The sequence below is a fragment of the Ascaphus truei genome, chromosome 5 (genome assembly GCF_040206685.1).
Source record: "Ascaphus truei isolate aAscTru1 chromosome 5, aAscTru1.hap1, whole genome shotgun sequence".
In the NCBI taxonomy this organism is placed as follows: Eukaryota; Metazoa; Chordata; class Amphibia; order Anura; family Ascaphidae; genus Ascaphus; species Ascaphus truei.
In genome coordinates, this window is record NC_134487.1 from 2,607,802 (window position 1) to 2,634,150 (window position 26,349).

Consider the following 26,349-nt stretch of genomic DNA (forward strand, 5'->3'; position numbering starts at 1 on the left):
CAGTTACAGATAATATATATTATAGGCGTATGTAACAGTTACAGATAATATATATTATAGGCGTATGTAGCAGTTACAGGTAATATATATTATGGGCGTATGAGACAGTTACAGGTAATATATATTATGGGCGTATGTTACAGTTACAGGTAATATATATTATAGGCGTATGTAACAGTTACAGATAATATATATTATGGGCGTATGTAACAGTTACAGATAATATATATTATAGGCGTATGTAACAGTTACAGGTAATATATATTATAGGCGTATGTAACAGTTACAGATAATATATATTATAGGCGTATGTAACAGTTACAGTTAATATATATTATAGGCGTATGTAACAGTTACAGGTAATATATATTATAGGCGTATGTAACAGTTACAGGTAATATATATTATAGGCGTATGTAACAGTTACAGATAATATATATTATGGGCGTATGTAACAGTTACAGATAATATATATTATAGGCGTATGTAACAGTTACAGGTAATATATATTATAGGCGTATGTAACAGTTACAGATAATATATATTATAGGCGTATGTAACAGTTACAGGTAATATATATTATAGGCGTATGTAACAGTTACAGATAATATATATTATATGTGTATGTAACAGTTACAGATAATATATGTTATAGGCCTATGTAACAGTTACAGATAATATATATTATAGGCGTATGAGACAGTTACAGATAATATATATTATAGGCGTATGTAACAGTTACAGATAATATATATTATGGGCGTATGAGACAGTTACAGGTAATATATATTATGGGCGTATATTACAGTTACAGATAATATATATTATGGGCGTATGTTACAGTTACAGATAATATATATTATGGGCGTATGTAACAGTTACAGATAATATATATTATAGGCGTATGTAACAGTTATAGGTAATATATATTATGGGCGTATGTTACAGTTATAGATAATATATATTATGGGCGTATGTAACAGTTACAGATAATATATATTATAGGCGTATGTAACAGTTATAGGTAATATATATTATGGGCGTATGTTACAGTTACAGATAATATATATTATGGGCGTATGTAACAGTTACAGATAATATATATTATAGGCGTATGTAACAGTTACAGATAATATATATTATAGGCGTATGTAACAGTTACAGATAATATATATTATAGGCCGGATGTAACAGTTACAGATAATATATATTATATGCGTATGTTACAGTTACAGATAATATATATTATGGGCGTATGTAACAGTTACAGATTATATATATTATATGCGTATGTAACAGTTACAGATAATATATATTATAGGCGTATGTAACAGTTACAGATAATATATATTATAGGCCGGATGTAACAGTTACAGATAATATATATTATAGGCCGGATGTAACAGTTACAGATAATATATATTATATGCGTATGTTACAGTTACAGATAATATATATTATGGGCGTATGTAACAGTTACAGATTATATATATTATATGCGTATGTAACAGTTACAGATAATATATATTATAGGCGTATGTTACAGTTACAGATAATATATATTATAGGCGTATGTAACAGTTACAGATAATATATATTATGGGCGTATGTAACAGTTACAGATAATATATATTATAGGCGTATGTAACAGTTACAGATAAAATATATTATAGGCGTATATAACAGTTACAGGTAATATATATTATAGGCGTATGTAACAGTTACAGATAATATATATTATAGGCGGATGTAACAGTTACAGGTAATATATATTATAGGCGTATGTAACAGTTACAGATAATATATATTATGGGCGTATATTACAGTTACAGATAATATATATTATGGGCGTATGTAACAGTTACAGATAATATATATTATGGGCGTATGTTACAGTTACAGATAATATATATTATGGGCGTATGTAACAGTTACAGATAATATATATTATAGGCGTATGTAACAGTTACAGATAATATATATTATAGGCGTATGTAACAGTTACAGATAATATATATTATAGGTGTATGTAGCAGTTACAGGTAATATATATTATGGGCGTATGAGACAGTTACAGATAATATATATTATGGGCGTATGTTACAGTTACAGGTAATATATATTATGGGCGTATGAGACAGTTACAGATAATATATATTATAGGCGTATGTTACAGTTACAGGTAATATATATTATGGGCGTATGTAACAGTTACAGGTAATATATATTATAGGCGTATGTAACAGTTACAGATAATATATATTATGGGCGTATGTAACAGTTACAGATAATATATATTATAGGCGTATGTAACAGTTACAGGTAATATATATTATAGGCGTATGTAACAGTTACAGATAATATATATTATAGGCGTATGTAACAGTTACAGGTAATATATATTATAGGCGTATGTAACAGTTACAGATAATATATATTATATGTGTATGTAACAGTTACAGATAATATATGTTATAGGCCTATGTAACAGTTACAGGTAATATATATTATAGGCGTATGTAACAGTTACAGATAATATATATTATAGGCATATGTAACAGTTACAGATAATATATATTATAGGCGTATGTAACAGTTACAGATAATATATGTTATAGGCGTATGTAACAGTTACAGATAATATATGTTATAGGCGTATGTAACAGTTAGAGATAATATATGTTATAGGCGTATGTAACAGTTACAGATAATATATGTTAGCGGCGTATGTAACAGTTACAGATAATATATATTATAGGCGCATGTAACAGTTACAGGTAATATATATTATAGGCGTATGTAACAGTTACAGGTAATATATATTATAGGCGTATGTAACAGTTACAGATAATATATATTATGGGCGTATGTAACAGTTACAAATAATATATATTATGGGCGTATGTAACAGTTACAGATAATATATATTATAGGCGTATGTAACAGTTACAGATAAAATATATTATAGGCGTATATAACAGTTACAGGTAATATATATTATAGGCGTATGTAACAGTTACAGATAATATATATTATAGGCGTATGTAGCAGTTACAGGTAATATATATTATGGGCGCATATTACAGTTACAGATAATATATATTATGGGCGTATGTTACAGTTACAGATAATATATATTATGGGCGTATGTAACAGTTACAGATAATATATATTATAGGCGTATGTAACAGTTACAGATAATATATATTATAGGCGTATGTAACAGTTACAGATAATATATATTATAGGCGTATGTAGCAGTTACAGGTAATATATATTATGGGCGTATGAGACAGTTACAGGTAATATATATTATGGGCGTATGTTACAGTTACAGGTAATATATATTATAGGCGTATGTAACAGTTACAGATAATATATATTATGGGCGTATGTAACAGTTACAGATAATATATATTATAGGCGTATGTAACAGTTACAGGTAATATATATTATAGGCGTATGTAACAGTTACAGATAATATATATTATAGGCGTATGTAACAGTTACAGGTAATATATATTATAGGCGTATGTAACAGTTACAGGTAATATATATTATAGGCGTATGTAACAGTTACAGGTAATATATATTATAGGCGTATGTAACAGTTACAGATAATATATATTATGGGCGTATGTAACAGTTACAGATAATATATATTATAGGCGTATGTAACAGTTACAGGTAATATATATTATAGGCGTATGTAACAGTTACAGATAATATATATTATAGGCGTATGTAACAGTTACAGGTAATATATATTATAGGCGTATGTAACAGTTACAGATAATATATATTATATGTGTATGTAACAGTTACAGATAATATATGTTATAGGCCTATGTAACAGTTACAGATAATATATATTATAGGCGTATGAGACAGTTACAGATAATATATATTATAGGCGTATGTAACAGTTACAGATAATATATATTATGGGCGTATGAGACAGTTACAGGTAATATATATTATGGGCGTATATTACAGTTACAGATAATATATATTATGGGCGTATGTTACAGTTACAGATAATATATATTATGGGCGTATGTAACAGTTACAGATAATATATATTATAGGCGTATGTAACAGTTATAGGTAATATATATTATGGGCGTATGTTACAGTTATAGATAATATATATTATGGGCGTATGTAACAGTTACAGATAATATATATTATAGGCGTATGTAACAGTTATAGGTAATATATATTATGGGCGTATGTTACAGTTACAGATAATATATATTATGGGCGTATGTAACAGTTACAGATAATATATATTATAGGCGTATGTAACAGTTACAGATAATATATATTATAGGCGTATGTAACAGTTACAGATAATATATATTATAGGCCGGATGTAACAGTTACAGATAATATATATTATATGCGTATGTTACAGTTACAGATAATATATATTATGGGCGTATGTAACAGTTACAGATTATATATATTATATGCGTATGTAACAGTTACAGATAATATATATTATAGGCGTATGTAACAGTTACAGATAATATATATTATAGGCCGGATGTAACAGTTACAGATAATATATATTATAGGCCGGATGTAACAGTTACAGATAATATATATTATATGCGTATGTTACAGTTACAGATAATATATATTATGGGCGTATGTAACAGTTACAGATTATATATATTATATGCGTATGTAACAGTTACAGATAATATATATTATAGGCGTATGTTACAGTTACAGATAATATATATTATAGGCGTATGTAACAGTTACAGATAATATATATTATGGGCGTATGTAACAGTTACAGATAATATATATTATAGGCGTATGTAACAGTTACAGATAAAATATATTATAGGCGTATATAACAGTTACAGGTAATATATATTATAGGCGTATGTAACAGTTACAGATAATATATATTATAGGCGGATGTAACAGTTACAGGTAATATATATTATAGGCGTATGTAACAGTTACAGATAATATATATTATGGGCGTATATTACAGTTACAGATAATATATATTATGGGCGTATGTAACAGTTACAGATAATATATATTATGGGCGTATGTTACAGTTACAGATAATATATATTATGGGCGTATGTAACAGTTACAGATAATATATATTATAGGCGTATGTAACAGTTACAGATAATATATATTATAGGCGTATGTAACAGTTACAGATAATATATATTATAGGTGTATGTAGCAGTTACAGGTAATATATATTATGGGCGTATGAGACAGTTACAGATAATATATATTATGGGCGTATGTTACAGTTACAGGTAATATATATTATGGGCGTATGTAACAGTTACAGGTAATATATATTATAGGCGTATGTAACAGTTACAGATAATATATATTATGGGCGTATGTAACAGTTACAGATAATATATATTATAGGCGTATGTTACAGTTACAGATAATATATATTATAGGCGTATGTAACAGTTACAGATAATATATATTATGGGCGTATGTAACAGTTACAGATTATATATATTATATGCGTATGTAACAGTTACAGATAATATATATTATGGGCGTATGTTACAGTTACAGATAATATATATTATGGGCGTATGTAACAGTTACAGATAATATATATTATAGGCGTATGTAACAGTTACAGATTATATATATTATATGCGTATGTAACAGTTACAGATAATATATATTATAGGCGTATGTTACAGTTACAGATAATATATATTATAGGCGTATGTAACAGTTACAGATAATATATATTATGGGCGTATGTAACAGTTACAGATAATATATATTATAGGCGTATGTAACAGTTACAGATAAAATATATTATAGGCGTATATAACAGTTACAGGTAATATATATTATAGGCGTATGTAACAGTTACAGATAATATATATTATAGGCGTATGTAGCAGTTACAGGTAATATATATTATGGGCGTATATTACAGTTACAGATAATATATATTATGGGCGTATGTTACAGTTACAGATAATATATATTATGGGCGTATGTAACAGTTACAGATAATATATATTATAGGCGTATGTAACAGTTACAGATAATATATATTATAGGCGTATGTAACAGTTACAGATAATATATATTATAGGCGTATGTAGCAGTTACAGGTAATATATATTATGGGCGTATGAGACAGTTACAGATAATATATATTATAGGCGTATGTAACAGTTACAGGTAATATATATTATAGGCGTATGTAACAGTTACAGATAATATATATTATAGGCGTATGTAACAGTTACAGGTAATATATATTATAGGCGTATGTAACAGTTACAGATAATATATATTATAGGCGTATGTAACAGTTACAGATAATATATATTATAGGCGTATGTAACAGTTACAGATAATATATGTTATAGGCGTATGTAACAGTTACAGATAATATATGTTATAGGCGTATGTAACAGTTAGAGATAATATATATTATAGGCGTATGTAACAGTTACAGATAACATATATTATAGGCGTATGTAACAGTTACAGATAATATATGTTATAGGCGTATGTAACAGTTACAGATAATATATATTATGGGCGTATGTAACAGTTACAGATAATATATATTATGGGCGTATGTAACAGTTACAGATAATATATATTATAGGCGTATGAGACAGTTACAGGTAATATATGTTATAGGCGTATGTAACAGTTACAGATAATATATATTATAGGCGTATGTAACAGTTACAGGTAATATATATTATAGGCGTATGTAACAGTTACAGATAATATATATTATAGGCGTATGTAACAGTTACAGATAATATATATTATAGGCGTATGTAACAGTTACAGATAATATATGTTATAGGCGTATGTAACAGTTACAGATAATATATGTTATAGGCGTATGTAACAGTTAGAGATAATATATATTATAGGCGTATGTAACAGTTACAGATAACATATATTATAGGCGTATGTAACAGTTACAGATAATATATGTTATAGGCGTATGTAACAGTTACAGATAATATATATTATGGGCGTATGTAACAGTTACAGATAATATATATTATGGGCGTATGTAACAGTTACAGATAATATATATTATAGGCGTATGAGACAGTTACAGGTAATATATGTTATAGGCGTATGTAACAGTTACAGATAATATATATTATGGGCGTATGTAACAGTTACAGATAATATATATTATGGGCGTATGTAACAGTTACAGATAATATATATTATAGGCGTATGAGACAGTTACAGGTAATATATATTATGGGCGTATATTACAGTTACAGATAATATATATTATGGGCGTATGTTACAGTTACAGATAATATATATTATGGGCGTATGTAACAGTTACAGATAATATATATTATAGGCGTATGTAACAGTTATAGGTAATATATATTATGGGCGTATGTTACAGTTATAGATAATATATATTATGGGCGTATGTTACAGTTACAGATAATATATATTATGGGCGTATGTAAGAGTTACAGGTAATATATATTATGGGCGTATGTTACAGTTACAGATAATATATATTATGGGCGTATGTAACAGTTACAGATTATATATATATGATGGGCGTATGTAACAGTTACAGATAATATATATTATAGGCGTATGTAACAGTTACAGATAATATATATTATAGGCGTATGTAACAGTTACAGATAATATATATTATAGGCCGGATGTAACAGTTACAGATAATATATATTATATGCGTATGTTACAGTTACAGATAATATATATTATAGGCGTATGTTAATGTTACAGATAATATATATTATAGGCGTATGTTACTGTTACAGATAATATATATTATGGGCGTATGTAACAGTTACAGATTATATATATTATATGCGAATGTAACAGTTACAGATAATATATATTATAGGCGTATGTTACAGTTACAGATAATATATATTATAGGCGTATGTAACAGTTACAGATAATATATATTATGGGCGTATGTAACAGTTACAGATAATATATATTATAGGCGTATGTAACAGTTACAGATAATATATATTATGGGCGTATGTAACAGTTACAGATAATATATATTATGGGCGTATGTAACAGTTACAGATAATATATATTATGGGCGTATGTAACAGTTACAGATAATATATATTATGGGCGTATGTAACAGTTACAGGTAATATATATTATAGGCGTATGTAACAGTTACAGATAATATATATTATGGGCATATGTAACAGTTACAGATAATATATATTATAGGCGTATGTAACAGTTACAGGTAATATATATTATAGGCGTATGTAACAGTTACAGATAATATATGTTATAGGCGTATGTTACAGTTACAGATAATATATATTATAGGCGTATGTAACAGTTACAGATAATATATATTATGGGCGTATGTAACAGTTACAGATAATATATATTATAGGCGTATGTAACAGTTACAGATAATATATATTATGGGCATATGTAACAGTTACAGATAATATATATTATAGGCGTATGTAACAGTTACAGGTAATATATATTATAGGCGTATGTAACAGTTACAGATAATATATATTATAGGCGTATGTAACAGTTACAGGTAATATATATTATAGGCGTATGTAACAGTTACAGATAATATATATTATAGGCGTATGTAACAGTTACAGATAATATATATTATAGGCGTATGTAACAGTTACAGATAATATATATTATAGGCGTATGTAACAGTTACAGATAATATATATTATGGGCGTATGTAACAGTTACAGATAATATATATTATAGGCGTATGTTACAGTTACAGATAATATATATTATAGGCGTATGTAACAGTTACAGATAATATATATTATGGGCGTATGTAACAGTTACAGATAATATATATTATAGGCGTATGTAACAGTTACAGATAATATATATTATGGGCGTATGTAACAGTTACAGATAATATATATTATAGGCGTATGTAACAGTTACAGGTAATATATATTATAGGCGTATGTAACAGTTACAGATAATATATATTATAGGAGTATGTAACAGTTACAGATAATATATATTATAGGCGTATGTAACAGTTACAGATAATATATATTATAGGCGGATGTAACAGTTACAGATAATATATATTATATGCGTATGTTACAGTTACAGATAATATTTATTATAGGCGTATGTAACAGTTACAGATAATATATATTATGGGCGTATGTAACAGTTACAGATAATATATATTATAGGCGTATGTAACAGTTACAGATAATATATATTATGGGCGTATGTAACAGTTACAGATAATATTTATTATAGGCGTATGTAACAGTTACAGATAATATATATTATGGGCGTATGTAACAGTTACAGATAATATATATTATAGGCGTATGTAACAGTTACAGATAATATATATTATGGGCGTATGTAACAGTTACAGATAATATATATTATAGGCGTATGTAACAGTTACAGATAATATATATTATATGCGTATGTAACAGTAACAGATAATATATATTATAGGCGGATGTAACAGTTACAGGTAATATATATTATAGGCGTATGTAACAGTTACAGATAATATATATTATATGCGTATGTTACAGTTACAGATAATATATGTGATAGGCGGATGTAACAGTTACAGGTAATATATATTATAGGCGTATGTAACAGTTACAGATAATATATATTATATGCGTATGTAACAGTTACAGATAATATATATTATAGGCGGATGTAACAGTTACAGGTAATATATATTATAGGCGTATGTAACAGTTACAGATAATATATATTATAGGCGTATGTAACAGTTACAGGTAATATATATTATAGGCGTATGTAACAGTTACAGATAATATATATTATAGGCGTATGTAACAGTTACAGATAATATATATTATGGGCGTATGTAACAGTTACAGATAATATATATTATAGGCGTATGTAACAGTTACAGATAATATATATTATAGGCGGATGTAACAGTTACAGGTAATATATATTATAGGCGTATGTAACAGTTACAGATAATATATATTATAGGCGTATGTAACAGTTACAGGTAATATATATTATAGGCGTATGTAACAGTTACAGGTAATATATATTATAGGCGTATGTTACAGTTACAGATAATATATATTATAGGCGTATGTAACAGTTACAGATAATATATATTATGGGCGTATGTAACAGTTACAGATAATATATATTATAGGCGTATGTAACAGTTACAGGTAATATATATTATAGGCGTATGTAACAGTTACAGGTAATATATATTATAGGCGTATGTAACAGTTACAGATAATATATATTATAGGCGCATGTAACAGTTACAGGTAATATATATTATAGGCGGATGTAACAGTTACAGGTAATATATATTATAGGCGCATGTAACAGTTACAGATAATATATATTATAGGCGTATGTAACAGTTACAGATAATATATATTATAGGCGTATGTAACAGTTACAGATAATATATATTATAGGCGTATGTAACAGTTACAGACCAGATTAAAATGTGAGACAGCTTTAGTTATGAAAGAACCTAGGCCTGGGACATAGTAATTGGAAGCTCGCTGAGCCGCGCTCCTGCTCTGCCTCGCCTGCTGAAAATGGGGCTTTTTTCTGTCCTTGAAGGCGAGGCAGTGAGCGCGCTCTGGGGGCGGGGGCGGAGGCGTGTCAGGAGGCGGAGCGGAAGGCGGGGCTAGTCCCCCGCTCCCATTGGATGGGAGTGGTCACGTGACCGCTCCTCCGCTTCCCCAAGCGGCAAATTTGAAACTTCCCTGTTTGTTCTAAGTTTCTCAGCCTCCGCACGCATCAGCGCGCATGCGGAGGGGGAAACTATAGCCGCGCTGATGACAGATGCAGGGGCTTTGTGCATCTGCTCAGCGCGGCTCAGCCCGCCTCAGCGAGCTTAAACTTACTATGTCCCAGGTGGCGGCTGTGAGATTCTCCGGTAGGTTGTTCCAGTTTTGGGTTGCACGGTAAGAGAAGGAGGAGCGGCCGGATACTTTGTTGAGCCTTGGGACCATGGGTCTTTTGGAGTCTGATCTCAGGTGATAGGTGCTGCATGTGGTAGGGGTGAGGAGCTTGTTCAGGTAGCTGGGTAGCTTACCCAGAAAGTATTTGAGGGTGAGACAGGAAAGGTGAACTTTGCGCCTAGACTCGAGTGATGGACAATCTAGTTCTTTGAGCATTTCGCAGTGATGTGTGTTGTAGTTGCATTGGAGAACAAAACGACAAATTGAATTGTAGAGGGTGTCAAGTTTGCTAAGGTGGGTTTGAGGAGCCGAGCCATATACTATGTCTCCATAGTCAATAATTGGCATTAGCATCTGCTGTGCAATACGCTTTCTGACCAGGAGACTTAGGGAGGATTTGTTCCTGTAAAGTACCCCTAGTTTGGCATAGGTCTTGGTTGTCAGGGTATCAATGTGCATCCCGAATGTTAAGTGGGAGTCAAACCATAAGCCCAGGTATTTAAAACTAGTGACAGGTGTTAGGGTGGTGTTAGCGTTGGTTCTAATCAGGAGCTCAGTCGCTGGAAGCTTTAAAAATGTAGTCTTGGTCCCAAATACCATTGTTACAGTCTTGTCAGTGTTTAAAAACAGTTTGTTTTGGGAAATCCAGTTTTTCGAGTCTCAAAAAGTCAGACTGAAGTATGTGTTGAAGGTCAGAGAGGCTATGGCTGTGTGCATACAGGATTGTGTCATCTGCATACATGTGTATTGAGGCTTCCTTTCAAGCTGTGGGAAGATCATTAATGAACACTGAGAAGAGTAGGGGCCCCAGAACAGAGCCTTGCGGGACACCACAGGTGATATCCAGGGGGTTAGAGTTAGAGCCTGAGATGGACACATGTTGGGATCTACCTGATAGGTAGTATGTGAAAAAGAGACCGCTGAGTCTCCACCAGTGCTCAAACCACCAACAGCAAAAGAGTTCAATGTGGTATCCAATGCTGTTAGCCAGAGCCCAATAGTCATATATATATTTGCATGTGAGTAGTATATAACTGCTGGTAATGAATCTGGATGGGAGTCGCAGCTGAAAGCTGCACTCCTGTGTCACAAGTGAGTATATGAAAAACACAGCAGATGAACACATCCGATTCACCGGCCTGATGGCAATGATAAGCCCAAAATACTGTCCAAAGGGCAATGCAGGGTAACATAACGAATGAAGAGAAGAAACCAGAAAAGCACCCCCCCTCCCCGCTCCTACTGCAGAGCATCCCCCCTCCCCGCTCCTACCGCAGAGCATCCCCCCCTCCCCGCTCCTACCGCAGAGCATCCCTCCCCGCTCCTACTGCAGAGCATCCCCCCTCCCGCTCCTACCACAGAGCATCCCCCCTCCCCGCTCCTACTGCAGAGCATCCCTCCCCGCTCCTACCGCAGAGCATCCCCCCTCCCCGCTACTACCGCAGAGCATCCCTCCCTCCCCTCTCCTACCGCAGAGCATCCCTCCCCGCTCCTACCGCAGAGCATCCCTCCCTCCCCGCTCCTACCGCACAGCAACCCCCCTCCCTGCTCCTACTGCAGAGCATCCCCCCTCCCCGCTCCTACCGCAGAGCATCCCCCCCTCCCCGCTCCTACTGCAGAGCATCCCCCCTCCCGCTCCTACCACAGAGCATCCCCCCTCCCCGCTCCTACTGCAGAGCATCCCTCCCCGCTCCTACCGCAGAGCATCCCCCCTCCCCGCTACTACCGCAGAGCATCCCTCCCTCCCCTCTCCTACCGCAGAGCATACCTCCCCGCTCCTACCGCAGAGCATCCCCCCTCCTCGCTCCTACCGCAGAGCATCCCCCCCTCCCCGCTCCTACTGCAGAGCATCCCCCCTCCCTGCTCCTACCGCAGAGCATCCCCCCTCCCCGCTCCTACCGCAGAGCCTCCCCCCTCCCCGCTACTACCGCAGAGCATCCCTCCCTCCCCTCTCCTACCACAGAGCATCCCCCCTCCCCGCTCCTACCGCAGAGCATCCCCCCTCCTCGCTCCTACCGCAGAGCATCCCCCCTCCCCGCTCCTACTGCAGAGCATCCACCCTCCCTGCTCCTACCGCAGAGCATCCCTGCTCCCCGCTCCTACCGCAGAGCATCCCTCCCCCCGCTCCTACCGCAGAGCATCCCTCCCCGCTCCTACCGCAGAGCATCCCCCCTCCTCGCTCCTACCGCAGAGCATCCCCCCCTCCCCGCTCCTACTGCAGAGCATCCACCCTCCCTGCTCCTACCGCAGAGCATCCCTGCTCCCCGCTCCTACCGCAGAGCATCCCCCCTCCCCGCTCCTACCGCAGAGCATCCCTCCCCGCTCCTACCACAGAGCATCCCCCCTCCCCGCTCCTACCGCAGAGCATCCCCCCTCCTCGCTCCTACCGCAGAGCATCCCCCCTCCCCGCTCCTACTGCAGAGCATCCCCCCTCCCTGCTCCTACCGCAGAGCATCCCTCCTCCCCGCTCCTACCGCAGAGCATCCCCCCTCCCCGCTCCTACCGCAGAGCATCCCTCCCCGCTCCTACCGCAGAGCATCCCCCCCTCCGCACTCCTACCGCAGAGCATCCCCCCTCCCCGCTCCTACCGCAGAGCATCCCTCCCTCCCCGCTCCTACCGCAGAGCATCCCTCCCTCCCGCTCCTACCGCAGAGCATCCCCCCCTCCGCACTCCTACCGCAAAGCATCCCCCCTCCCCGCTCCTACCGCAGAGCATCCCTCCCTCCCCGCTCCTACCGCAGAGCATCCCTCCCCGCTCCTACCGCAGAGCATCCCCCCTCCCCGCTCCTACCGCAGAGCATCCCCCCTCCCCGCTCCTACCGCAGAGCATCCCTCCCCGCTCCTACCGCAGAGCATCCCTCCCCGCTCCTACCTCAGAGCATCCCCCCTCCCCGCTCCTACCGCAGAGCATCCCTCCCCGCTCCTACCGCAGAGCATCCCTCCCCGCTTCTACCGCAGAGCATCCCCCCTCCCTGCTCCTACCGCACAGCATCCCCCCTCCCCGCTCCTACTGCAGAGCATCCCTCCCCGCTCCTACCGCAGAGCATCCCTCCCTCCCCAATCCTACCGCAGAGCATCGCCCCTCCCCGCTCCTACCGCAGAGCATCCCCCCTCCCTGCTCCTACCGCAGAGCATCCCTCCCTCCCGCTCCTACCGCAGAGCATCCCCCCCTCCGCACTCCTACCGCAAAGCATCCCCCCCTCCCCGCTCCTACCGCAGAGCATCCCCCCTCCCCGCTCCTACCGCAGAGCATCCCTCCCCGCTCCTACTGCAGAGCATCCCCCCTCCCGCTCCTACCGCAGAGCATCCCTCCCCGCTCCTACCGCAGAGCATCCCCCCTCCCCGCTCCTACCGCAGAGCATCCCCCCTCCCCGCTCCTACCGCAGAGCATCCCCCCCTCCCTGCTCCTACCGCAGAGCATCCCTCCCTCCCCGCTCCTACCGCAGAGCATCCCTCCCTCCCCAATCCTACCGCAGAGCATCCCCCCTCCCCGCTCCTACCGCAGAGCATCCCCACCTCCCCGCTCCTACCGCAGAGCATCCCTCCCTCCCCGCTCCTACCGCAGAGCATCCCTCCCTCCCCAATCCTACCGCAGAGCATCCCCCTCTCCCCGCTCCTACCGGAGAGCATCCCCCCCCTCCCCGCTCCTACCGCAGAGCATCCCCCCCTCCTCGCTCCTACCGCAGAGCATCCCCACCTCCCCGCTCCTACCGCAGAGCATCCCCCCCTCCTCGCTCCTACCGCACAGCATCCCCCCTCCCCGCTCTTACCGCAGAGCATCCCCCCTCCCCGCTCCTACCGCAGAGCATCCCTCCCCGCTCCTACTGCAGAGCATCCCCCCTCCCGCTCCTACCACAGAGCATCCCCCCTCCCCGCTCCTACCGCAGAGCATCGCCCCCTCCCCGCTCCTACCGCAGAGCATCCCTCCCCGCTCCTACTGCAGAGCATCCCCCCTCCCGCTCCTACCACAGAGCATCCCCCCTCCCCGCTCCAACTGCAGAGCATCCCTCCCCGCTCCTACCGCAGAGCATCCCCCCTCCCCGCTACTACCGCAGAGCATCCCTCCCTCCCCTCTCCTACCGCAGAGCATGCCTCCCCGCTCCTACCGCAGAGCATCCCTCCCTCCCCGCTCCTACCGCACAGCAACCCCCCTCCCTGCTCCTACTGCAGAGCATCCCCCCTCCCCGCTCCTACCGCAGAGCATCCCCCCCTCCCCGCTCCTACTGCAGAGCATCCCCCCTCCCGCTCCTACCACAGAGCATCCCCCCTCCCCGCTCCTACTGCAGAGCATCCCTCCCCGCTCCTACCGCAGAGCATCCCCCCTCCCCGCTACTACCGCAGAGCATCCCTCCCTCCCCTCTCCTACCGCAGAGCATCCCTCCCCGCTCCTACCGCAGAGCATCCCTCCCTCCCCGCTCCTACCGCACAGCAACCCCCCTCCCTGCTCCTACTGCAGAGCATCCCCCCTCCCCGCTCCTACCGCAGAGCATCCCCCCCTCCCCGCTCCTACTGCAGAGCATCCCTCCCCGCTCCTACCGCAGAGCATCCCCCCTCCCCGCTACTACCGCAGAGCATCCCTCCCTCCCCTCTCCTACCGCAGAGCATCCCTCCCCGCTCCTACCGCAGAGCATCCCCCTCCTCGCTCCTACCGCAGAGCATCCCCCCCTCCCCGCTCCTACTGCAGAGCATCCCCCCTCCCTGCTCCTACCGCAGAGCATCCCCCCTCCCCGCTCCTACCGCAGAGCATCCCCCCTCCCCTCTCCTACCGCAGAGCATCCCCCCTCCCCGCTCCTACCGCAGAGCATCCCTCCTCCTCGCTCCTACCGCAGAGCATCCCCCCTCCCCGCTCCTACCGCAGAGCATCCCCCCTCCTCGCTCCTACCGCAGAGCATCCCCCCTCCCCGCTCCTACTGCAGAGCATCCCCCCTCCCTGCTCCTACCGCAGAGCATCCCTCCTCCCCGCTCCTACCGCAGAGCATCCCCCCTCCCCGCTCCTACCGCAGAGCATCCCTCCCCGCTCCTACCGCAGAGCATCCCCCCTCCCCGCTCCTACCGCAGAGCATCCCCCCTCCCCGCTCCTACCGCAGAGCATCCCCCCTCCTCACTCCTACCGCAGAGCATCCCCCCTCCCCGCTCCTACTGCAGAGCATCCCCCCTCCCTGCTCCTACCGCAGAGCATCCCTGCTCCCCGCTCCTACCGCAGAGCATCCCCCCTCCCCGCTCCTACCGCAGAGCATCCCTCCCCGCTCCTACCGCAGAGCATCCCCCCTCCCCGCTCCTACCGCAGAGCATCCCCCCTCCCCGCTCCTACTGCAGAGCATCCCCCCTCCCCGCTCCTACCGCAGAGCATCCCTCCACCCCGCTCCTACCGCAGAGCATCCCCCCTCCCCGCTCCTACCGCAGAGCATCCCTCCCCGCTCCTACCGCAGAGCATCCCCCCCTCCGCACTCCTACCGCAGAGCATCCCCCCCTCCCCGCTCCTACCGCAGAGCATCCCTCCCTCCCCGCTCCTACCGCAGAGCATCCCCCCTCCCCGCTCCTACCGCAGAGCATCCCCCCTCCCCGCTCCTACCGCAGAGCATCCCCCCTCCCCGCTCCTACCGCAGAGCATCCCCCCTCCCCGCTCCTATAGCAGAGCATCCCTCCCCGCTCCTACTGCAGAGCATCCCTCCCAGCTCCTACCTCAGAGCATCCCCCCTCCCCGCTCCTACCGCAGAGCATCCCTCCCCGCTCCTACCGCAGAGCATCCCTCCCCGCTCCTACCGCAGAGCATCCCCCCTCCCCGCTCCTACCGCAGAGCATCCCTCCCCGCTCCTACCGCAGAGCATCCCTCCCCGCTCCTACCGCACAGCATCCCCCCTCCCCGCTCCTACTGCAGAGCATCCCTCCCCGCTCCTACCGCAGAGCATCCCTCCCTCCCCACTCCTACCGCAGAGCATCGCCCCTCCCCGCTCCTACCGCAGAGCATCCCCCCTCCCTGCTCCTACCGCAGAGCATCCCTCCCCGCTCCTACTGCAGAGCATCCCCCCTCCCGCTCTACCGCAGAGCATCCCTCCCCCCGCTCCTACCGCAGAGCATCCCCCCTCCCCGCTCCTACCGCAGAGCATCCCCCCTCCCCGCTCCTACCGCAGAGCATCCCCCCTCCCCGCTCCTACCGCAGAGCATCCCTCCCTCCCCTCTCCTACCGCAGAGCATCCCCCCTCCCCGCTTCTACCGCAGAGCATCCCCCCTCCCTGCTCCTACCGCAGAGCATCCCTCCCCGCTCCTACTGCAGAGCATCCCCCCTCCCGCTCTACCGCAGAGCATCCCTCCCCGCTCCTACCGCAGAGCATCCCCCCTCCCCGCTCCTACCGCAGAGCATCCCCCCTCCCTGCTCCTACCGCAGAGCATCCCCCCTCCCCGCTCCTACCGCAGAGCATCCCTCCCCGCTCCTACCGCAGAGCATCCCTCCCCGCTCCTATCGCAGAGCATCCCCCCCGCTCCTACCGCAGAGCATCCCCCCTCCCCGCTCCTACCGCAGAGCATCCCCCCTCCCCGCTCCTACCGCAGAGCATCCCCCCTCCCCGCTTCTACCGCAGAGCATCCCCCCCTCCCCGCTCCTACTGCAGAGCATCCCCCCTCCCTGCTCCTACCGCAGAGCATCCCTCCCTCCCCGCTCCTACCGCAGAGCATCCCTCCCCGCTCCTACCGCAGAGCATCCCTCCCTCCCCACTCCTACCGCAGAGCATCCCCCCTCCCCGCTCCTACCGCAGAGCATCCCCCCTCCCTGCTCCTACCGCAGAGCATCCCCCCTCCCCGCTCCTACCGCAGAGCATCCCTCCCTCCCCGCTCCTACCGCAGAGCATCCCCCCTCCCCGTTCCTACCGCAGAGCATCCCCCCTCCCTGCTCCTACCGCAGAGCATCCCCCTCCCCGCTCCTACCGCAGAGCATCCCTCCCCGCTCCTATCGCAGAGCATCCCCCCCCGCTCCTACCGCAGAGCATCCCCCCTCCCCGCTCCTACCGCAGAGCATCCCCCCTCCCCGCTCCTACCGCAGAGCATCCCCCCTCCCCGCTTCTACCGCAGAGCATCCCCCCCCTCCCCGCTCCTACTGCAGAGCATCCCCCCTCCCTGCTCCTACCGCAGAGCATCCCTCCCTCCCCGCTCCTACCGCAGAGCATCCCTCCCCGCTCCTACCACAGAGCATCCCTCCCTCCCCACTCCTACCGCAGAGCATCGCCCCTCCCCGCTCCTACCGCAGAGCATCCCCCCTCCCTGCTCCTACCGCAGAGGCATCCCCCCTCCCCGCTCCTACCGCAGAGCATCCCCCCTCCCCGCTCCTACCGCAGAGCATCCCTCCCCGCTCCTACTGCAGAGCATCCCCCCTCCCGCTCCTACCGCAGAGCATCCCTCCCCGCTCCTACCGCAGAGCATCCCCCCCTCCCCGCTCCTACCGCAGAGCATCCCCCCTCCCCGCTCCTACCGCAGAGCATCCCCCTCCCCGCTCCTACCGCAGAGCATCCCTCCCTCCCCTCTCTCCTACCGCAGAGCATCCCCCCCTCCCCGCTCCTACCGCAGAGCATCCCCCCTCCCTGCTCCTACCGCAGAGCATCCCCCCTCCCCGCTCCTACCGCAGAGCATCCCCCCGCTCCTACCGCAGAGCATCCCCCCTCCCCGCTCCTACCGCAGAGCATCCCTCCCTCCCCGCTCCTACCGCAGAGCATCCCCCCTCCCCGTTCCTACCGCAGAGCATCCCCCCTCCCTGCTCCTACCGCAGAGCATCCCCCCTCCCCGCTCCTACCGCAGAGCATCCCTCCCCGCTCCTATCGCAGAGCATCCCCCCCGCTCCTACCGCAGAGCATCCCCCCTCCCCGCTCCTACCGCAGAGCATCCCCCCTCCCCGCTCCTATCGCAGAGCATCCCTCCCCCCGCTCCTACCGCAGAGCATTCCCCCTCCCCGCTCCTACCGCAGAGCATCCCTCCCCCCGCTCCTACCGCAGAGCATCCCTCCTCCCCGCTCCTACCGCAGAGCATCCCCCCCTCCCCACTCCTACCGCAGAGCACCACCCCTCCCCGCTCCTACCGCAGAGCATCCCTCCCCCCGCTCCTACCGCAGAGCACCACCCCTCCCCGCTCCTACCGCAGAGCATCCCCCCTCCCCGCTCCTACCGCAGAGCATCCCCCCTCCCCGCTCCTACCGCAGAGCATCCCCCTCCCCGCTCCTACCGCAGAGCATCCCTCCCCGCTCCTACCGCAGAGCATCCCCCCTCCCCGCTCCTACCGCAGAGCATCCCCCCCCCGCTCCTACCTCAGAGCATCCCCCCTCCCCGCTCCTACCGCAGAGCATCCCCCCTCCCCGCTCCTACCGCAGAGCATCCCCCCTCTCACGGCAGAGCATCCCCCCTCCCCGCTCCTACCGCAGAGCATCCCTCCCTCCCCGCTCCTACCGCAGAGCATCCCTCCCCACTCCTACCGCAGAGCATCCCTCCCTCCCCGCTCCTAACGCAGAGCATCCCTCCCCCTACCGCAGAGCATCTCCCCTCCCCGCTCCTACCGCAGAGCATCCCTCCCTCCCCGCTCCTACCGCAGAGCATCCCTCCCTCCCGCTCCTACCGCAGAGCATCCGTCCCTCCCCGCTCCTACCGCAGAGCATCCCTCCCCGCTCCTACCGCAGAGCATCCCTCCCTCCCCGCTCCTACTGCAGAGCATCCCTCCCGCTCCTACCGCAGAGCATCCCTCCCTCCCCGCTCCTACCGCAGAGCATCCCTCCCCCTACCGCAGAGCATCCCTCCCCCTACCGCAGAGCATCTCCCCCTACCGCAGAGCATCTCCCCTCCCCGCTCCTACCGCAGAGCATCCCTCCCTCCCCGCTCCTACCGCAGAGCATCCCTCCCCCTACCACAGAGCATCCCTCCCTCCCCGCTCCTACCGCAGAGCATCCCCCTCCCCGCTCCTACCGCAGAGCATCCCTCCCTCCCCGCTCCTACCGCAGAGCATCCCCCCTCCCCGCTCCTACCGCAGAGCATCCCCCCTCCCCGCTCCTACCGCAGAGCATCCCTCCCTCCCCTCTCCTACCGCAGAGCATCCCCCCTCCCCGCTCCTACCGCAGAGCATCCCCCCTCCCGCTCCTACTGCAGAGCATCCCCCCTCCCCGCTCCTACCGCAGAGCATCCCTCCCGCTCCTACCGCAGAGCATCCCTCCCCCCGCTCCTACCGCAGAGCATCCCCCCTCCCCGCTCCTACCGCAGAGCATCCCTCCCCCCCGCTCCTACCGCAGAGCATCCCTCCTCCCCGCTCCTACCGCAGAGCATCCCCCCCTCCCCACTCCTACCGCAGAGCACCACCCCTCCCCGCTCCTACCGCAGAGCATCCCTCCCCCCGCTCCTACCGCAGAGCACCACCCCTCCCCGCTCCTACCGCAGAGCATCCCCCCTCCCCGCTCCTACCGCAGAGCATCCCCCCTCCCCGCTCCTACCGCAGAGCATCCCCCCTCCCCGCTCCTACCGCAGAGCATCCCCCCCTCCCCGCTCCTACCGCAGAGCATCCCTCCCCGCTCCTACCGCAGAGCATCCCCCCTCCCCGCTCCTACCGCAGAGCATCCCCCCCCCGCTCCTACCTCACAGCATCCCCCCTCCCCGCTCCTACCGCAGAGCATCCCCCCTCCCCGCTCCTACCGCAGAGCATCCCCCCTCTCACGGCAGATCATCCCCCCTCCCCGCTCCTACCGCAGAGCATCCCTCTCTCCCCGCTCCTACCGCAGAGCATCCCTCCCCGCTCCTACCGCAGAGCATCCCTCCCTCCCCGCTCCTAACGCAGAGCATCCCTCCCCCTACCGCAGAGCATCTCCCCTCCCCGCTCCTACCGCAGAGCATCCCTCCCTCCCCGCTCCTACCGCAGAGCATCCCTCCCTCCCGCTCCTACCGCAGAGCATCCCTCCCCGCTCCTACCGCAGAGCATCCCTCCCTCCCCGCTCCTACTGCAGAGCATCCCTCCCGCTCCTACCGCAGAGCATCCCTCCCTCCCCGCTCCTACCGCAGAGCATCCCTCCCCCTACCGCAGAGCATCCCTCCCCCTACCGCAGAGCATCTCCCCCTACCGCAGAGCATCTCCCCTCCCTGCTCCTACCGCAGAGCATCCCTCCCTCCCCGCTCCTACCGCAGAGCATCCCTCCCCCTACCACAGAGCATCCCTCCCTCCCCGCTCCTACCGCAGAGCATCCCCCCCTCCCCGCTCCTACCGCAGAGCATCCCCCCTCCCCACTCCTACCGCAGAGCATCCCTCCCCGCTCCTACCGCAGAGCATCCCCCCTCCCCGCTCCTACCGCAGAGCATCCCCCCCCCGCTCCTACCTCACAGCATCCCCCCTCCCCGCTCCTACCGCAGAGCATCCCCCCTCCCCGCTCCTACCGCAGAGCATCCCCCCTCTCACGGCAGATCATCCCCCCTCCCCGCTCCTACCGCAGAGCATCCCTCTCTCCCCGCTCCTACCGCAGAGCATCCCTCCCCGCTCCTACCGCAGAGCATCCCTCCCTCCCCGCTCCTAACGCAGAGCATCCCTCCCCCTACCGCAGAGCATCTCCCCTCCCCGCTCCTACCGCAGAGCATCCCTCCCTCCCCGCTCCTACCGCAGAGCATCCCTCCCTCCCGCTCCTACCGCAGAGCATCCCTCCCCGCTCCTACCGCAGAGCATCCCTCCCTCCCCGCTCCTACTGCAGAGCATCCCTCCCGCTCCTACCGCAGAGCATCCCTCCCTCCCCGCTCCTACCGCAGAGCATCCCTCCCCCTACCGCAGAGCATCCCTCCCCCTACCGCAGAGCATCTCCCCCTACCGCAGAGCATCTCCCCTCCCTGCTCCTACCGCAGAGCATCCCTCCCTCCCCGCTCCTACCGCAGAGCATCCCTCCCCCTACCACAGAGCATCCCTCCCTCCCCGCTCCTACCGCAGAGCATCCCCCCCTCCCCGCTCCTACCGCAGAGCATCCCCCCTCCCCACTCCTACCGCAGAGCATCCCTCCCCGCTCCTACCGCAGAGCATCCCCCCTCCCCGCTCCTACCGCAGAGCATCCCCCCCCCGCTCCTACCTCACAGCATCCCCCCTCCCCGCTCCTACCGCAGAGCATCCCCCCTCCCCGCTCCTACCGCAGAGCATCCCCCCTCTCACGGCAGATCATCCCCCCTCCCCGCTCCTACCGCAGAGCATCCCTCTCTCCCCGCTCCTACCGCAGAGCATCCCTCCCCGCTCCTACCGCAGAGCATCCCTCCCTCCCCGCTCCTAACGCAGAGCATCCCTCCCCCTACCGCAGAGCATCTCCCCTCCCCGCTCCTACCGCAGAGCATCCCTCCCTCCCCGCTCCTACCGCAGAGCATCCCTCCCTCCCGCTCCTACCGCAGAGCATCCCTCCCCGCTCCTACCGCAGAGCATCCCTCCCTCCCCGCTCCTACTGCAGAGCATCCCTCCCGCTCCTACCGCAGAGCATCCCTCCCTCCCCGCTCCTACCGCAGAGCATCCCTCCCCCTACCGCAGAGCATCCCTCCCCCTACCGCAGAGCATCTCCCCCTACCGCAGAGCATCTCCCCTCCCTGCTCCTACCGCAGAGCATCCCTCCCTCCCCGCTCCTACCGCAGAGCATCCCTCCCCCTACCACAGAGCATCCCTCCCTCCCCGCTCCTACCGCAGAGCATCCCCCCCTCCCCGCTCCTACCGCAGAGCATCCCCCCTCCCCACTCCTACCGCAGAGCATCCCTCCCCGCTCCTACCGCAGAGCATCCCCCCTCCCCACTCCTACCGCAGAGCATCCCTCCCCGCTCCTACTGCAGAGCATCCCTCCCTCCCGCTCCTATCGCAGAATATTATGTTTGTGTCTGAAACGCATCTTCCCATTGTATGTTATATTATAATGTCACGTGTGTCACTGCCGTGACGCGATAATGTACATGTCAGCGCTACATATAGAGATATATAAAGATATACAGTACATAGGCATGGTTTGGTAATATGAGCGTGTTTTGGGGTGAGGTTTGGGAGTTGTGAGCGTGGCTTTGGGTGGTGAAAGTGGCGCTGGGTGTGGCTTTGGGTGGTGGGCTGGCTTTGGGTTCGTGGCGGTGGGTGTGGCTTTCAGCGGTGGGCGTGGCGGCAGGTGTGGCTTTGGGTGGTGGGCGTGGCTTTGGGTGGTGGGCGTGGCTTGGGTGGTGGGCGTGGCTTGGGGATCTTGGCGTGGCTTTGGGTGGTTGGTGTGGTGCTAGGTGTGGCTTTGGGTGGCGGGTGTGGCTTTGGGTGTGGCTTTGGGTGTGGTGTGGCTTTTGGTGGCGGGTGTGGCGCTAGGTGTGGCTTTGGGTGGCGGGTGTGGCTTTGGGTGGCGGGTGTGGCGCTATGTGTGGCGCTTGGTGTGGCGCTAGGTGTGGCGGGTGTGGCGCTAGGTGTGGCGGGTGTGGCTTTGGGTGGCGGGTGTGGCTTTGGGTGGCGGGTGTGGCGCTAGGTGTGGTTTCGGGTGATGGGTGTGGCGCTAGGTGTGGCGGGTGTGGCTGTGGGTGGCGGGTGTGGCGCTAGGTGTGGCTTTGGGTGGCGGGTGTGGCTTTGGGTGGCGGGTGTGGCGCTAGGTGTGGCTTTGGGTGGCGGGTGTGGCGCTAGGTGTGGCTTTGGGTGGCGGGTGTGGCGCTATGTGTGGCGCTAGGTGTGGCGGGTGTGGCGCTAGGTGTGGCGGGTGTGGCTTTGGGTGGCGGGTGTGGCTTTGGGTGGCGGGTGTGGCTTTGGGTGGCGGGTGTGGCTTTGGGTGGCGGGTGTGGCTTTGGGTGGCGGGTGTGGCTTTGGGTGGCGGGTGTGGCTTTGGGTGGCGGGTGTGGCTTTGGGTGGCGGGTGTGGCTTTGGGTGGCGGGTGTGGCTTTGGGTGGCGGGTGTGGCTTTGGGTGGCGGGTGTGGCCAGTTTATATTCTGTACCTTTCGCTCCTCGTAGCACAAACCCGAATCCTTCCAATTCTCTCTTCTGCAGCCGAGCGACCTTCTCCTGGATAACATAATCACTGCGGGAATCACAGACAACCTGTCAGAGCGCCAACCCCGCGGCGATATCCCCGCCCGCTGACCCCGCGGCGATATCCCCGCCCGCTGACCCCGCGGCGATATCTCCGCCCGCTGACCCCGCGGCGATATCCCCGCCCGCTGACCCCGCGGCGATATCTCCGCCCGCTGACCCCGCGGCGATATCCCCGCCCACTGACCCCGCGGCGATATCCCCGCCCACTGACCCCGCGGCGATATCTCCGCCCGCTGACCCCGCGGCGATATCCCCGCCCACTGACCCCGCGGCGATATCCCCGCCCACTGACCCCGCGGCGATATCCCCGCCCACTGACCCCGCGGCGATATCTCCGCCCGCTGACCCCGCGGCGATATCCCCGCCCACTGACCCCGCGGCGATATCCCCGCCCACTGACCCCGCGGCGATATCCCCGCCCACTGACCCCGCGGCGATATCCCCGCCCGCTGACCCCGCGGCGATATCCCCGCCCACTGACCCCGCGGCGATATCCCCGCCCACTGACCCCGCGGCGATATCCCCACCCACTGACCCCGCGGCGATATCCCCGCCCACTGACCCCGCGGCGATATCTCCGCCCGTTGACCCCGCGGCAATATCTCTGCCCACTGACCCCGCGGCGATATCCCCACCCACTGACCCCGCGGCGATATCCCCGCCCACTGACCCCGCGGCGATATCCCCGCCCACTGACCCCGCGGCGATATCCCCGCCCACTGACCCCGCGGCGATATCCCCGCCCACTGACCCCGCGGCGATATCCCCGCCCACTGACCCCGCGGCGATATCCCCACCCACTGACCCCGCGGCGATATCCCCGCCCACTGACCCCGCGGCGATATCTCCGCCCGTTGACCCCGCGGCAATATCTCTGCCCACTGACCCCGCGGCGATATCCCCACCCACTGACCCCGCGGCGATATCCCCGCCCACTGACCCCGCGGCGATATCCCCGCCCACTGACCCTGCGGCGATATCCCCGCCCACTGACCCCGCGGCGATATCTCCGCCCACTGACCCCGCGGCGATATCCCCACCCACTGACCCCGCGGCGATATCCCCGCCCACTGACCCCGCGGCGATATCCCCGCCCACTGACCCCGCGGCGATATCCCCGCCCACTGACCCCGCGGCGATATCCCCGCCCACTGACCCCGCGGCGATATCCCCGCCCACTGACCCCGCGGCGATATCCCCGCCCACTGACCCCGCGGCGATATCCCCGCCCACTGACCCCGCGGCGATATCCCCGCCCACTGACCCCGCGGCGATATCCCCGCCCACTGACCCCGCGGCGATATCCCCGCCCACTGACCCCGCGGCGATATCCCCGCCCGCTGACCCCGCGGCGATATCCCCGCCCGCTGACCCCGCGGCGATATCCCCGCCCGCTGACCCCGCGGCGATATCCCCGCCCACTGACCCCGCGGCGATATCCCCGCCCACTGACCCCGCGGCGATATCCCCGCCCACTGACCCCGCGGCGATATCCCCGCCCGCTGACCCCGCGGCGATATCCCCGCCCACTGACCCCGCGGCGATATCCCCGCCCACTGACCCCGCGGCGATATCCCCACCCACTGACCCCGCGGCGATATCCCCGCCCACTGACCCCGCGGCGATATCCCCGCCCACTGACCCCGCGGCGATATCCCCACCCACTGACCCCGCGGCGATATCCCCGCCCACTGACCCCGCGGCGATATCTCCGCCCGCTGACCCCGCGGCGATATCCCCGCCCACTGACCCCGCGGCGATATCCCCACCCACTGACCCCGCGGCGATATCCCCGCCCACTGACCCCGCGGCGATATCCCCGCCTGCTGACCCCGCGGCAATATCCACGCCCACTGACCCCGCGGCAATATCCCCGCCCACTGACCCCGCGGCGATATCCCCGCCCACTGACCCCGCGGCGATATGTGACCATGTGACCCTCGCGCGGCTCACGCTCTGACCCTGTGACCACCCCGCGGCTCACGCTCTGACCCTGTGACCATCCCGCGGCTCACGCTCTGACCCTGTGACTCACGCTCTGACCCTGTGACCATCCCGCGGCTCACGCTCTGACCCTGTGACCATCCCGCGGCTCACGCTCTGACCCTGTGACCATCCTGCGGCTCACGCTCTGACCCTGTGACCATCCCGCGGCTCACGCTCTGACCCTGTGACCAACCTGCGGCTCACGCTCTGACCCTGTGACCACCCCGCGGCTCACACTCTGACCCTGTGACCACCCCGCGGCTCACGCTCTGACCCTGTGACCATCCCGCGGCTCACGCTCTGACCCTGTGACTCACGCTCTGACCCTGTGACCACCCTGCGGCTCACGCTCTGACCCTG

General features: G+C 51.2%; 1 protein-coding gene across 1 annotated transcript in view; it reads right to left on the reverse strand.

Moving 5' to 3' along the window:
• Positions 1–23,991, reverse strand: part of SHANK3 (SH3 and multiple ankyrin repeat domains 3) — a 246,252-nt gene extending 222,261 nt beyond the window's left edge. Inside the window, exon 1 of the mRNA XM_075599237.1 lies at positions 23,907–23,991. The gene's annotated coding sequence lies outside the window, so the exon portion shown is untranslated. The remainder of the gene's footprint in view (positions 1–23,906) is intronic.
• Positions 23,992–26,349: the final 2,358 nt, after the last annotated feature.